Consider the following 13,658-nt stretch of genomic DNA (forward strand, 5'->3'; position numbering starts at 1 on the left):
GAGGAAAAGATCTCAGTTTATATTGTAACTAAAGCGGGGCAAAAATAAAATAAAAAATCCCATCACTGAGGAAACTGATAAAAATTCCAAAATAGAACTGGTTGAAATTTCCTGGGTTTAAATTTTTTTAATGTTTTCTCATTGTTAACTATTTGATTTGGCAGAAAAAAAAATCTCAAAGTTTCACAAACACTTTCTCTGAAAATTTTCAGGCTTTTCAATAAGCTGCTCTATATTCTACTGGTGCTAAGCATGGAACATTAAACATGGTTCCAAAGAGGATGGATCTAGACTGTTCTCAGTGGTAGCAGATGACAGAACGAGGAGTAATGGTCTCAAGTTGCAGTGGGGGAGGTTTAGGTTGGAAATTAGGAAAAACTTTTTCACTAGGAGGGTGGTGAAACACTGGAATGTGTTACCTAGGGAGGTGGTGGAATCTCCTTCCTTAGAATTTTTTAAGGTCAGGCTTGACAAAGCACTCGCGGGGATGATTTAGTTGGGGATTGGTCCTGCTTTGAGCAGGGGGTTGCATTAGTTGACCTCTTGAGGTCCCTTCCAACCCTGATATTCTATGATTCTCTGAAGCTAGGCAGCTGAATCGGCAAATGTGTATATTCTACTGAAAACAAGTTGGAATGTTTTGTTGTCTGGATACATTTGTCATCCAAGCTGAGTACGCAGTCAGGGAGCATATCAGTGTGATAAAGAACTGAAAATACTAAATAGGAATGGAGAAGGAAGGAAACATGCCACATAGAGCTGTGCAAATTTTTGGTTATCAAACCATTCAGCTGAAGTTCATGGGAGCTGTCTTCTGAATCTGCTGTATGGACCTCTAGACACGGGTGTAGTCTAAATGAAATCAGTGTGCGGACCTGCAGCTCTGAGGCCGAGATATCTAAAGTTAGTATACAAACTTAGAGGCAACTTTGGAAATATGCCTTTAATTTATCTCTGCCATAGTTTCCCCACCTGTAAAATTGAGATAGTACTTCACAGGGTTTTGTGAGGTTTAACTAATCATGTGTAAGGCATTTTAAGGTTTTTTGAGGGAAGGCACACATTTTTATGAATATATTTTAAAGAAAGCAGATGTTCTCCTTTGAGGATCAGCAGTAAAGTGTAAAGTAGTGACCTCAAACAAGTGGTGCTGTAATCTCAACAGGAACAGTTATTGAAACAATTATAAAGCACTGATGCTCTTCCTGGACCTAGTAAAAACTGCTATAAACTAACAACCAGTAAACATTCCTTTGAAAATGAGCATGACTAAACTATAGAGCTGTCTCTTGCTGTTCCATGAACTGCTTGCTCCAACGTGGCTGACAAAAAAAACAAACAAAAAAACTAAAGAAATGAAACAGATTTACTGCTTTCATTAATTAGCAGCTGAGCTATTTTCAGGAAGATAGAATCAATTGAAAGAACTGGTTAAAAAGAATCAATGATGTAACTTATAATAATTATGTATACCTGTTGTAACTCATTATCTATGCAAGCCTGACTTCTGTGTTCCCTTGACTGTCCCGTTTTACACTGCTTCTCTAAGGAAATGTTTTGTACTCTCAACAAATGTGTAATTTAGCAATTGAAAGGTTTCAGAGTGGTAGCTCTGTTAGTCTGTATCAGCAGAAAGAACGAGGAGGACTTGTGCCACCTTAGAGACTAACAAATTTATTTGAGTATAAGCTTTCACGGGCTAAAGCCCACTTCATCAGATATATCACATCACCAAGGAGAGGTACCCAATCTTCATCGATAGCCTGCGAGACCTGGACGACACACTTTCCATGTGCTTCCTCTTTGCCTCCTTCCGCGCACTGGCAAGTGCCACGTGCAGACCATCCAGCTGTGCCTCCGCCTCACCGTGGAGTTCCTACTACAGAGTCATGGCGACCTTCACGGAGTTCTACACCATGCTGCTGGGCTTTGTGAACTTCTGCCTCTACCAGTCCTTCAACCTGCACTACCTCCACAAGATTGAAGGCCAGGCTGAGGCACAGCAGAAGCCGGAGGAGAGGGAGGCGTATACCATGGACTCAGAGTGCTACATGGAGAAGCTGTCGGCTCTGAGAGCCAGACTAGCCCAAGTGGTAGTGCCGAAACCGGAGGACGAAGTGTGGGTGGATGAGTTGCCTGCGGACGGGGGGCGCGCAGAGCAGGAGGCAGCGAGGAAGAAGGAGCAGGAGGCAGTAGAGAAGCTGTCATAAATATAAAGGGAAGGGTAATTACCTTTAAAATCCCTCCTGGCCAGAGGACAAATCCTTTCACCTGTAAAGGGTTAAGAAGCTAAAGGTAACCTCGCTGGCACCTGACCAAAATGACCAATGAGGAGACAAGATGCTTTCAAAAGCTGGGAGGAGGGAGAGAAACAAAGGGTCTGGGTCTGTCTGTGTGATGCTTTTGCCAGGGACAGAACAGGAATGGAGTCTTAGAACTTTTAGTAAGTAATCTAGCTAGAAGAAAAGGAGTACTTGTGGCACCTTAGAGACTAACCAATTTATTTGAGCATGAGCTTTCGTGAGCTACAGCTCACTTCGATGAAGCTGTAGCTCACGAAAGCTCATGCTCAAATAAATTGGTTAGTCTCTAAGGTGCCACAAGTACTCCTTTTCTTTTTGCGAATACAGACTAACACGGCTGTTACTCTGAAACTAATCTAGCTAGGTATGTGTTAGATTATGATTTCTTTAAATGGCTGAGAAAATAGCTGTGCTGAATAGAATGAATATTCCTGTCTGTGTGTCTTTTTTGTAACTTAAGCTTTTGCCTAGAGGGATTCTCTATGTTTTGAATCTGATTACCCTGTAAGGTATTTACCATCCTGATTTTACAGAGGTGATTATTTTTACTGTTTCTTCTATTAAAATGTTTCTTTTCAAGAACTGAATGTTTTTTTTCATTGTTCTAAGATCCAAGGGTTTGGGTCTGTGGTCACCTATACAAATTGGTGAGGATTTTTACCAAACCTTTCCCAGAAAGTGGGGTGCAAGGGTTGGGAGAATTTTTCCTCTGGCCAGGAGGGATTTTAAAGGTGATTACCCTTCCCTTTATATTTATGACAGAAGCAGAAGAAGCTGTTTGAGGGGTTGCAGTTCTTCCTGAACAGAGAGGTGCCTCGGGAGCCCATAGCCTTCATCATCAGGTGTTTTGGAAGCAAAGTGTTTTGGGACAAGTTCGTGTGCATCAGTGCCACCTATGATGTGAGGGACCCAACCATCACCCACTAGACTGTAGACTGGCCCAGCCTGGGAAAGCGGGTGAAAGGCAGGTAGTACCTCCAGCTGCAGTGGGTATTCTACTTGGTCAATGCCAAGATGTGCCTCCTGGTGGCTGATTATTTCCCCGGCATGCTGCTGCCCCCACACCTCTCACCCTTCGTTCGGAGAAGGATGGGGACTACATCCCACTGAGAAGCTGAAGCTGCTGGCCCTGCAGAGGGGCGAGAACCCAGCAGAAGAGAGCAGAGAGGAGGAGGAGGATGACAGTGATGAGGAAGATGATGATGATTATGAAGGCTCAGAAGGAGAAGAACACTCTGAAAAGGAAGATGAAGGGAAACTGAAAAAGCTGGAAGAGCCGCGATCCCAGGGAAAGAAGCTGCCAGTGAAGGTGTCGGCGGGCACGGTGCGGCTGGAGGACAAGCAGCGAGCAGCCCAGGAGAAGCAGAGCAAAAAGAAGCATCTTGCTTTCATGATGATGAAGAAGAAGGAGAAGTACCTCTATCAGAAAATCATGTTTGGGAAGAAGCGCAAAGTCCGAGAGGTGACCAGACTCACTGAGAAGAGGAAAGCTCATGATGGTGCCACGAAATCAGAGAAGAAGAAAACCAAGAAGGTGTGACGGGAGTGACGGAGCTATCGGGCTCTGCCCTCCCTCCAGGACTGGAGCTGCCCCTTGGCCCAGGAGATCTACTTTCTAGGCTGTACCTTGGGCCTCCTCCAGGACAGGCCACACTGAAAGGTAGCCAATAGCATCTGGCCGGCCATGACTTTCAGCTCTGTCGATGCTCTGGGGACACCCCCAATTACTGCCTATCCCCTCTATTTAAAAACAAAACCAGCCTCTTTCCCCGTCCTCTGGGACCCCATCCAAGGCTCCCCCATAGGGAGGCTCCGGGAGCATTCTTTGTCTGCTTCACTCACACCAATGCCAAGAGGTTATGGGTTGGAGGGGGCAGTGGATTCCCCCACCTGGTCTGTCGCAGCAGAGCCTCCAGGTAGGCAGATGAGGGGTGTGGAAAGGAAAGAATCCTCCCCATGGCTGCAGCAGATCATGGATGCAGCCAAAGGTCCCCAGAGAAGCCGAATGGCCTGTTAAGTGTCAGCAGCTCTCCCTGGGTCAGGGGAGGAGAGGCTGTGCCTGGTGCAGGCGAACATCTCGGGGCTCTTGGTCGTACAGAGCTAATGGTAAAAGCGGGGCCCAGGGTGAGCTGGCCCAGGCCCTGAGCTGGGGCTCCTCCAGCAGGCTGGGTGCCTTGGAGCTTGCGGCAGTTGTTGCTCTCAGAGGGAGGGTCCCTTTGCTGTTTGCTTTGCAGGCTGGGGATCTGCACGGTCCCTTGCAGCCAGTGCAGGCAGGTTGTGGGCCTCCTGGGAAAAGCTTCCACTGCATGCATCCAATGAAGTGGGCTTTAGCCCACGAAAGCTTATGCTCAAATAAATTGGTTAGTCTCTAAGGTGCCACAAGTACTCCTCGTTCTTTCTAGCTATTGAAAGTAGCCCAAGTAATAAAATGAAATGAAATACAAAAAATAATCCATAAGAAAGGAAAACATTTGTAAACCTGTAAAAACTGGCATTTAGACAACAGTTATCACAGTTAGTGAAATAATATACTACATCTATATTTTTAAATACATTTGACTGGAGTTGATTGTTGCAGTTGAAGCCTCTTCGTCTATAGCTTTATAAAGTGACTCATGATGTGGGCTATTACACTGAAACTGAAATTAATATTGTTTCTTCTAAGTAAAATATATAAGGCTTGAGTCTTCTTGCTATTATACAAGTTTTTCACTTGGGTAACTACATGGATATTATAGAGTGGAGAATCAGGTCCATAATCCACAGCATATACTATGTATTACACCGTTAACATAATAGAGAAAACAATTCTGTTTTACTTATTCTGTTAGCAGCACACTGACTTTCCTTTTTTTCATTCTTTTATTCTTGCTGCTATGGCCCTGATTCAGCAAGGTACTTAACTGTGCCAAACAGTAAAAATGGGAGTGCACTGAAGTCAATAGACTATTCCTATGCTTGCAGTTAGACATGTGCATGCATACCTTACTGAATTAGCACCATAGCAACTTCTCTATATTCCCATTCCCATTTTGCTTTAATACTAAATGGTGTGAAACTGCCCCACCCCCACCCCTTACTCACACAGGTCCCGGCAAGGGATTTGCCAGAGGGACCTGGATGGAAAAAGAGGGGGAGCTGGTAAAAGACCTAGGCTAATTACAGAATAAACATGGGGTTACCTGCACTGTACACTGTTATCTGCTGGCACATGTCCGGTGTGGGTACTCCATAGGAAAGTTATACAGTGACTGGATAAATGGCTTGGAAAAGGACTTAAAAAAAGAGGTGTTCATTAAAGGAACGAACAGGGGGCGGTTGGGGACTCCTATGATAGGTATGACAGGGAGCCAACCCCCTATGCCTATAGCCCACATTAACCCTCCTACAAGGGGGAGGGGTCGATGGTAAGGTCCCAGCAATGGATTTGTTGGAGGGACCTGGGGGGAAAACAGGGGGAGCTGGTGGAAGTCCCCCACCCCGGGTATGGTAAGGTCCCAGCAATGGATTTGCTGGAGGGACATGGATGGAAAAAGAGGGGGATCTGGTAAAAGACCCCAGCTAATTAGAGAATAAACCTGCACTGTACACTTATCTGCCGGGTAGTCCCAGACATCTAGTTATAAAATTGTGGCCTGATTAAACCCATATCAAATGTCTCCTATCCTTCTTTTGGCATAGCCAGACAAATGGTGTGAAACTATTCCCCCCACATGCCCTTACCCTCACTGACCAGTGTCCCCTGAGTTTTTGTGCGAGCAGCTGTGGTGTTTAAGTCAGCAAAGTTTCCCTGTGGTTTTGCTATTCCAGTGTCAGTCGCTATGTCAACCCATGGAGCATTAGTTTTTCACATCAATCCTTGGCCTGATTCTGCACTGCCTTGCGACTGCTGTAGGGGTTCAACCCTCAAAGGGGGCAAGAGGCAATAGTGCCATCTGTTTGTCCGGCTATATGAAAGAAGCACAGGAGACATTTGATATGGTTTTAATCAGGTCACAATTTTATTATTAGATGTCTGGGACTTCCCAGCAGCGTACAGTGCAGATAAACCCATGTTCATTCAATAACTTCCTGTGGGGCTTCCATCATCTCCCCCTCTTTTTTCCATCCAAGTCCCACAGCCAATCCATGGCTGGGACCTTACCATCCACCCCCACTATTTCACCACCTAAAGGGAGGGAGGGTTGGTGCTGCCTCAGCATGCTACTTGTGAAAGGGGGCTTCACCACATGGGCTGCCCCCATAAACTCTTCTGCCATCTGGATTCCAGGGGATGAGTCAGAGTCACCACTTGTCCCCTTTTGAAGCTGTTTGACCCCTCTCTCCCCCCGCATAAAGCACTGTTCCCTTCATTTGGCTAGGCAGACAAATGATCAGTGGTCAATTCCATGCACAGGCAACTCCTTCCCTGCTGTTCCTGCTCTTTCCTGCTGTTGATATCCTAAACTCTAATGTATGAAATTCTGTATGTATGAGTTGAGCTATAGCTTGACAGCCACTATACTCTAACCACTATGGAAGTGAATTTTCTTTCATCACTAGAGTGACCTGACAGACCATTCTTTGCTGTCAGAATGGCTCCTTGGAGAGAAACTGCTGGTGGAATCTCATAATTCATGTATGCCATGGCACTCATGAGTCTGATGTGTATGAATCATTAAACCTCCTTCCCACCCATGTATTGCTATATGGGAAAATAATGGATGGGGAAAAGGGTAAATCATGATGATGACAGCAAAGAAAAAACACTTTTGGGATGTGGCATAACTTTGACCTTCTGTTTTCCCACAACACTGTTCACTCTACTTTGAACTCTTCAGAAGGGCCATGTTCCCTCTATTTGTATTAATATAAATGCAACTTTGAAAGTTTAAACAAATAGTCAGCTGAATCACTGTAAGGTCCTAATCCTTCAAACACTTATACATGTGAGTAGCTTTAATTATGTTAGTTGTCCCATTGAAGTCAATCAAGAGTCCAACACAATCTTTTATTGTGCCTGAACCTGCTCTATGTGCTATATTTGAAAAAGCAGATTATTAATGTGAGGTCTTATGTCTGTTGTGTCTATTTCTAGTGATTTCAACACTTTCCTCACCCAAGATTTGGAAGCGAAAAACATAGTGCAAGTATAGACATGCATTGGTATAAACAATGTGGAGTCAGTGGGACTGCTCATGTGTCTATTAAGTTACCTGTGTGCACAAGTGCTTGTAGAATCTGGGCCATAGCCTATACAAAAGTTGTATTTTCTGCAATTTGTTGCCAGTCAGTCTTTACACAAAGTGTCTAGAAAGATATAATAAAACTATGACTGCACTGTGTACCCAGAAGGAAAAGTGTTGACTAATAAATAATAAGTTTCTTTAATAAAAAGCCTGGTCTGTGCTAAAAAGTTAAAATCTGCCCAGCTATGTCACCCTGAGCACAATGTAGTTAAGCCAATCTACCCCCTGTGTAGACAGTACTAGATCAACAGAATAATTCTTCTCAGGGAAGAGAATTATCCACGCCAACAGGAGAACCTTTCCTGTCGGCGTAGGTCAGATGTGGGCAAACTATGGCCTGCGGGACACATCCGGCCCACAGGATGGTCCTGCCCAGCCCTTGAGCTCCCGGCCGGGGAGGCTAACCCCCTGCAGCCTCACCTCACTGCGCTGCCAGCACTCTGGCTGGCTGCTCTTGCCAGGCAGCGCGGCAGCATGGCAGGCTGTGGCTGGGCTGCAAGCTGCTGCCGCTCTGAGCGGCATGGTAAGGGGGCGGAGAATGTGGGGGTGGGATAAGGGCCAGGGGATCCCAGGGTCAGTCAGGGGACAGGGAGAGGTTGGATGGGGTGGAGGTTTGGGGGAGGGGGGCAGTCAGGGGACAGGGAGCGGTTGGATAGGCTTGGAAGTCCCCGGGGGGCCTGTCACGGCTGGGGGTGTGGATAGGGGTCGCGACAGTCAGGGGACAGGAAGGGTTGGATAAGGGGTGGTGTCCCGGGAGGGGGCAGTCAGGGGACAAGGAGCAGGGTGGGTTGGATGGGTCGGGAGTTCTGAAGGGGGCAGTCAGGGGGTGGGAAGTGGGAGGGGGCGGATGGGGGCGGAGGCCAGGCTGTTTGGAGAGGCATAGCCTTCCCTATCCGGCCCTCCAAACAGTTTTGCAACCCCGATGTAGCCCTCGGGCCAAAAAGTTTGCTCACCTCTGGCATAGGTAGTGTCTATACTGAAGCGCTATAGTGGCATGGCTGCAGCTGTGCCACTGAGCATTTCAAGTGTAGACAAGTCCTCAGTCTTGTTAGCATAGCCCAATGGCTCTAGCCTCCTCCCTGGTGCTTACTGCTTGGAGTGGCTTCTCACATGGATTGGGTCCTGGATTTCTTTTTAGTGACACCGGAGCTGCATGGGGTTCTTGGCAACTGATGCCAGGTTGGATCTCTGCAGGGTGGAACTGCCTGACCCAGGCACTAAATCCCTGAGCAGTTCACACACTCCGTTTATGGGGAGAAGAGTTAATCAGAGACTCCCTGAGAAGTGCTGCTTCTCCCTCAGACCAACTCAAAGCTGAAACTAGTCTCTTTCTCAGGTTGTTCTTTCCCACCAGCCTGAGCAGCCCTAGATTTCATGACACAGATCTCAAAACAATGTCCACAGGGTTCCTGGGAGGAAGGGGTGGGATCATCACGCTTACTGGCATCAGCTAGAATTGGGAGTCTTTGAAGCCCAGTTAAGACAGAAGGCTCCATCCCTGTGCCCCGACTGGTAGAATACTGGAGCTCCTGATTGGCCAGCTTCCCCTACTTAAAACAAGAAGGTGGAAAAGGAAGTTGTCCCTGTAACTGGGCTCCTGCTCTGCTTTGGATCGCTCACCCACTGTTATCTGCTCCTGTTTCCTGGTATCTGACTATTGGCTCCTGACGTCAGCTCCTGGTTCTCAACCCTGCCTGGCATGGAGACTGGGCCCCCTGCCCTGTGCTACCCACTAGACGCGTCTGCCTAAATCCCAGCCCCTGACACTGGTTCATCAGTGGTCCAGTCAATTGCTTGACGCCTCCTATTGGCCTCAGCAAGAGTTTCTAGTCCATTCTACTCCCACCCCGACTCCAGACATGGGAAATGGCATCACAGAGGGCTCAGATAGCCATTACTGTTGTAGTCCATAGCATGGGAAGCCTAGAGGCTCAGTGCAGACAGTTCCAGGAGCTGGCAAATTCCAAGTGTGGGTTACATTAATGTAACATTAGACTACATGATGAAACTTTTTTTTTCAGTAGCAAACTTTTAATGTTGTAGTATAAATCTCAGGAGGCTCATGCTATCATCTAACATAACCAATAATTTACCCACCTCCTCACATTTACTAGTTTGTAAAGTACTTATTAAGGATGGGAGAACTCAACGGTGTATTTGATTTTACAGAACTTCTAGAATTTTATGATTTTATTTTCTGTTTTCTAAAACTTGAATTTCGTTAAATATTTCTCCATTAATTTCAGATGCTTTTCTCAGTCCTAGAGAAATTAACTTCAGTAGTTCTAACTATGCAGAGTGCTTTATAGATGGACACAATAATGATTGTTGCTTAAAAATAATTCTTATCCTGCTTCTAGAGCTGCTGTGAGATAAAAAATAAATCATTCTTTGCTAGTCCCAAACAAAATTCAGACCTCGAATCATTTAAATAACTTTCTAACCTGAGAATCCACAATCATTGAGTGGGTGCTAAATTCAGCAAAGTTGGCCCATGCCCATTTCCTGTCTCTTAAGGAAGAAAAAGTTTCCAGTGAACAGAAACTAGCCAAATCTATGTTACATTGTAAACCAGGGAATAATGTGCTTGCTTTCAGCAGTATGTACTGTGCAGTTGAGACTGAAAATGATTTAGTAGTGTTAGGTAGTACTGCCTACTTTTGCTTTACATGAATTTTATTGGAAAAATCCCAGTGCTTCAGGTTTGTCTCTTCTGCAAGTTATGCAGAGACTATATAATAGCAAATAATAACAAATACAATAATTAATAAACCATGTCCTTGGCCACTGGCTGCTTTAATTTAAAAAACAACAACAACGATGGGGTTGCTTCATATTTCCGTATTATCTAGTCAGCAATTTAATTATCTTGCCATTGTCATGGCATCCAGTGGAAGTGGCAGGAGCTCAGCTGACAAACATGGTCCCTCTTAGTCCTCACTACACTGCTATTAGGCTTTAGTTCACAATCACAGATAATGGGACTGCTTTAAGAACATTTTAAAGTTTATACTTTATTCAGTTTCAAAGAGAACTACCTCATAAATCTGAATGGGGGAGAAGAAATGTTACTCAAGCTTTGGCTATACTAGAGTTTTTAATTGAAGTTAATTAATTGCCAATTAACTTAAGTTAGTCAATACATTTGTACATGCTGGTCTGCACACTCTGTGTACACTTGTTCCAGGACACAAACGTTTGTGGAATGATTTCTTCTAGAGCTCAGCTGCTACACAGGGCTGCAAGGTCCTTGTGTCATTAAATAAGCCACAAACATTTATGGAGTGTCCAGACTAGCACATACAGATGTGTTGGCTAACTCATATCAGTTGGGAATCAATTAACTTGAGTTAAAAACTCCCATGTAAGCATTCCCTCAGATTGCAGTGGGGTCTGGGGGGGTTAGACAGTGGGGAGGGGGGTTTGGAGAGTTAGACTTCTCTGTGGGTGTGAGGTGAGAAGGCACAGGGAACCTCCCTACACAGCTTGCACCCCTGTGCAGATGCCAGGCACAATTCCAGGGGAGGAGGTGCCTTGCCGGCAAGCTGACCTGGCACACAGAGGGAGCTATGATACACACACCAGAAGAGGTAAAACCAGCAGCTGTGTGGTCCCCAGCAATTTTGAAGAATTCTGAACCCACAAGAAGTCTTCCCCAAGTGAACCCTAGGGTGGTGGGATTCTGCATCACTGCTAGTGACTGATGGCACCCAAATGAAACAACTCAGCCCTGGGACTAGAAACAACAGCCTTTGTGTACTTCCAGCACAATTAGATACTAGAGTACTCAAGGCAAAAATGATGGGTGCTAAGAAACAGCAGAAAAAAAAACACCTAAAATGTATTTATCCCTTTTAATCAAATAATGGTATATGGACTACAATAAGATATTACACCAAAGGCCATTTGAGGATAATGGAATTCTCTAAGGAGCTCTTTGCAATTATATATCACAAGAACATAAGAATGGCCATACTGGATCAGACCAAAGGTCCATCTAGCCCAGTATCCTGTTTTCTGACAGTGGCCAATGCCAGGTGCCCCAGAGGAAATGAACAGAACAGGTAATCATCAAGTGATCCATCCAATAATTAGTGGTATTTAGATATCAGACATATATGTAGTGAGAATATGGAAGTATCATGATGGGTTACAAATATTCAAGAATATGATTAGACTCAAGAAGGGTAATTTTGTTTTTAGAAAAGAATAAAATGTACAAGGAGATAGAAGTCATAAATTATCCTAGCCCACATTATTTGCAGTTACTCCAGTTGAAGCGTCCGACAGAGTATTAAATGTCACAACCTCCCTAGCCAAGCACCATCACCTCAAAGGCCTGCATAAAGGATTTTCAGGACAGTTCTTCCCTGCCTCCACATATACATGACTCTCTTAGGCTTGCTGATGTCCAATATGTTCTAACTGCTTCCACTGAAAAGCTTCCCAACGTTTTTCAGAGCTATGACTAAATTATATTTCCCACCCATTAAAAAAAGCATGATTTAATGCATATTTGTTCCAGTTGTCCTTCAAAGTTAGGGAGTAGTTCTCTCCCACGACTGGTTCTTATTTCACTGATTATATAATATTAATACACACTAATTAGGAAAGTGGTTCAAAGGGAAAATATTTTCTTTATTCACTTGCATTAATGAGTGACTCAGCTGGACACAAATCAACAAAATCAGTGATGGACAGGCAGGAGAATTTGGGTTCAAATGTCAGTGTCCCACGTGGTGGATTAGCTGCACAAAACCCATTGTTAATAGGAGCTATACCTCTAATCGACTATGCATACCTTTGAAAATGTGCCTTGGTACATCCAGCAGATTAAGATTTCTTCTCATTTCTATGTTTTAAGGGAAGAACCCACAGGTATTTTTTTAAAAAAATCAGAGATCTATTTCTGCACTAGTCAGATCTATTATATCTGGTGAAGATGGATGGATATGCCCTGCTTGGCAATTTGCTGCCATATTCCTAAAACACCATCTTCATGAGACACTACCGTCTAGCATCCAACAGCAATTTATCTTCATTACATTAATGTCTAATGATATTCACTTCTGATTAAACCAAATGAAATAAAAGTTCTCACTCTTGTCCTACTTGGTTACTTTTTTGTGGGGAATTCAGTCTTTTCTTCTGCCTTTGGGGAGCAGAGGTGAGAAAAGGAGGAGTGGGAAGAGAACTGGAGGACAGAGACAAATAGTGAAACTTTGAGAACATGTGTTGTGTGAATTTGTAATTTGCACTAATATCCAACTGAGAATGATTTGATGCCATAAAAAAACCTCTTTGCTCTTGAGAACTAGGGTTAATTGGTCCCATAGGTGAACTGTCATTTTATCTAATAAATCATTTTCTCTGAAGTAGTCAATTCTGATTTTCTTTATGAAACTACATTTGTATCTCTGTGTGTAAAGAAAAAAATGCTTGTATTGGTAAGCAAGTCTGCTTTTCTGTTACAAATACATGAGACAATTTTCTAAATCATTCCTAAAAGAAGCTTATCAACAAGATCTCAATTTATATGTGCTCTAATTCATTTCCATAGATGAGCCTGAGATATTTATCGGGATGGTATATTGAGGAATTATAGCATACTTTAAGGCATTTTGAAAAGTTAGCATGCAAACCATGAAAACATATGTTCAGTTATCTTTTTCTTTGTTCATCTTAAATGAAAAATCTCATATTAAAAACATTGCCTGAATACAAAGGGCTAGATTCTGAATTTTACCGTCACAGGAATACTGTAGCACTAGCCAGAGGCGTGGGATGAGTGGGGAGACACAGCAGTGGAAGCCCCAGGAAGAATATAGAGGCTCCAGGAGATTGCATACTGCAGCAGAAGCAACAGCTGCTGCATGTGCTTATCCTGTTCATGGCTAGCTTTGCCGCCTGGTGCTTAAGGAAGGCTACATTCTGGACATGTCCCCCACCCCCCGCCATTCCACCTCTTCTCACCCCTTTTCCAGTAATTAGCATCAGCATGAGTTGAGAGCAGTGCCTGCATTCTGCAATCAGACTGTGGGGCATAAAGGGTGAAATCTTCTCTCTCACTCCAACCTGACAATGCCCCGGCCACTTGAGCAGCCATGAAAGCCTGCCACAGGGAGAC

General features: G+C 44.4%; 1 protein-coding gene and 1 pseudogene across 2 annotated transcripts in view; one reads left to right on the forward strand and one right to left on the reverse strand.

Moving 5' to 3' along the window:
• LOC311514358 (pescadillo homolog pseudogene) overlaps positions 1-3,843 on the forward strand; it is a 45,331-nt pseudogene extending 41,488 nt beyond the window's left edge. Inside the window, exons 2-3 of the transcript in view lie at positions 1,719-2,192; positions 3,066-3,843. The product of the transcript in view is annotated as a pescadillo homolog pseudogene (transcript). The remainder of the gene's footprint in view (positions 1-1,718; positions 2,193-3,065) is intronic.
• NALF1 (NALCN channel auxiliary factor 1) overlaps positions 1-13,658 on the reverse strand; it is a 788,290-nt gene that overhangs the window by 219,928 nt on the left and 554,704 nt on the right. The gene's annotated exons all lie outside the window — the stretch shown is intronic.

This window comes from Lepidochelys olivacea, assembly GCF_965140295.1.
Source record: "Lepidochelys olivacea isolate rLepOli2 genome assembly, chromosome: 1".
In the NCBI taxonomy this organism is placed as follows: Eukaryota; Metazoa; Chordata; order Testudines; family Cheloniidae; genus Lepidochelys; species Lepidochelys olivacea.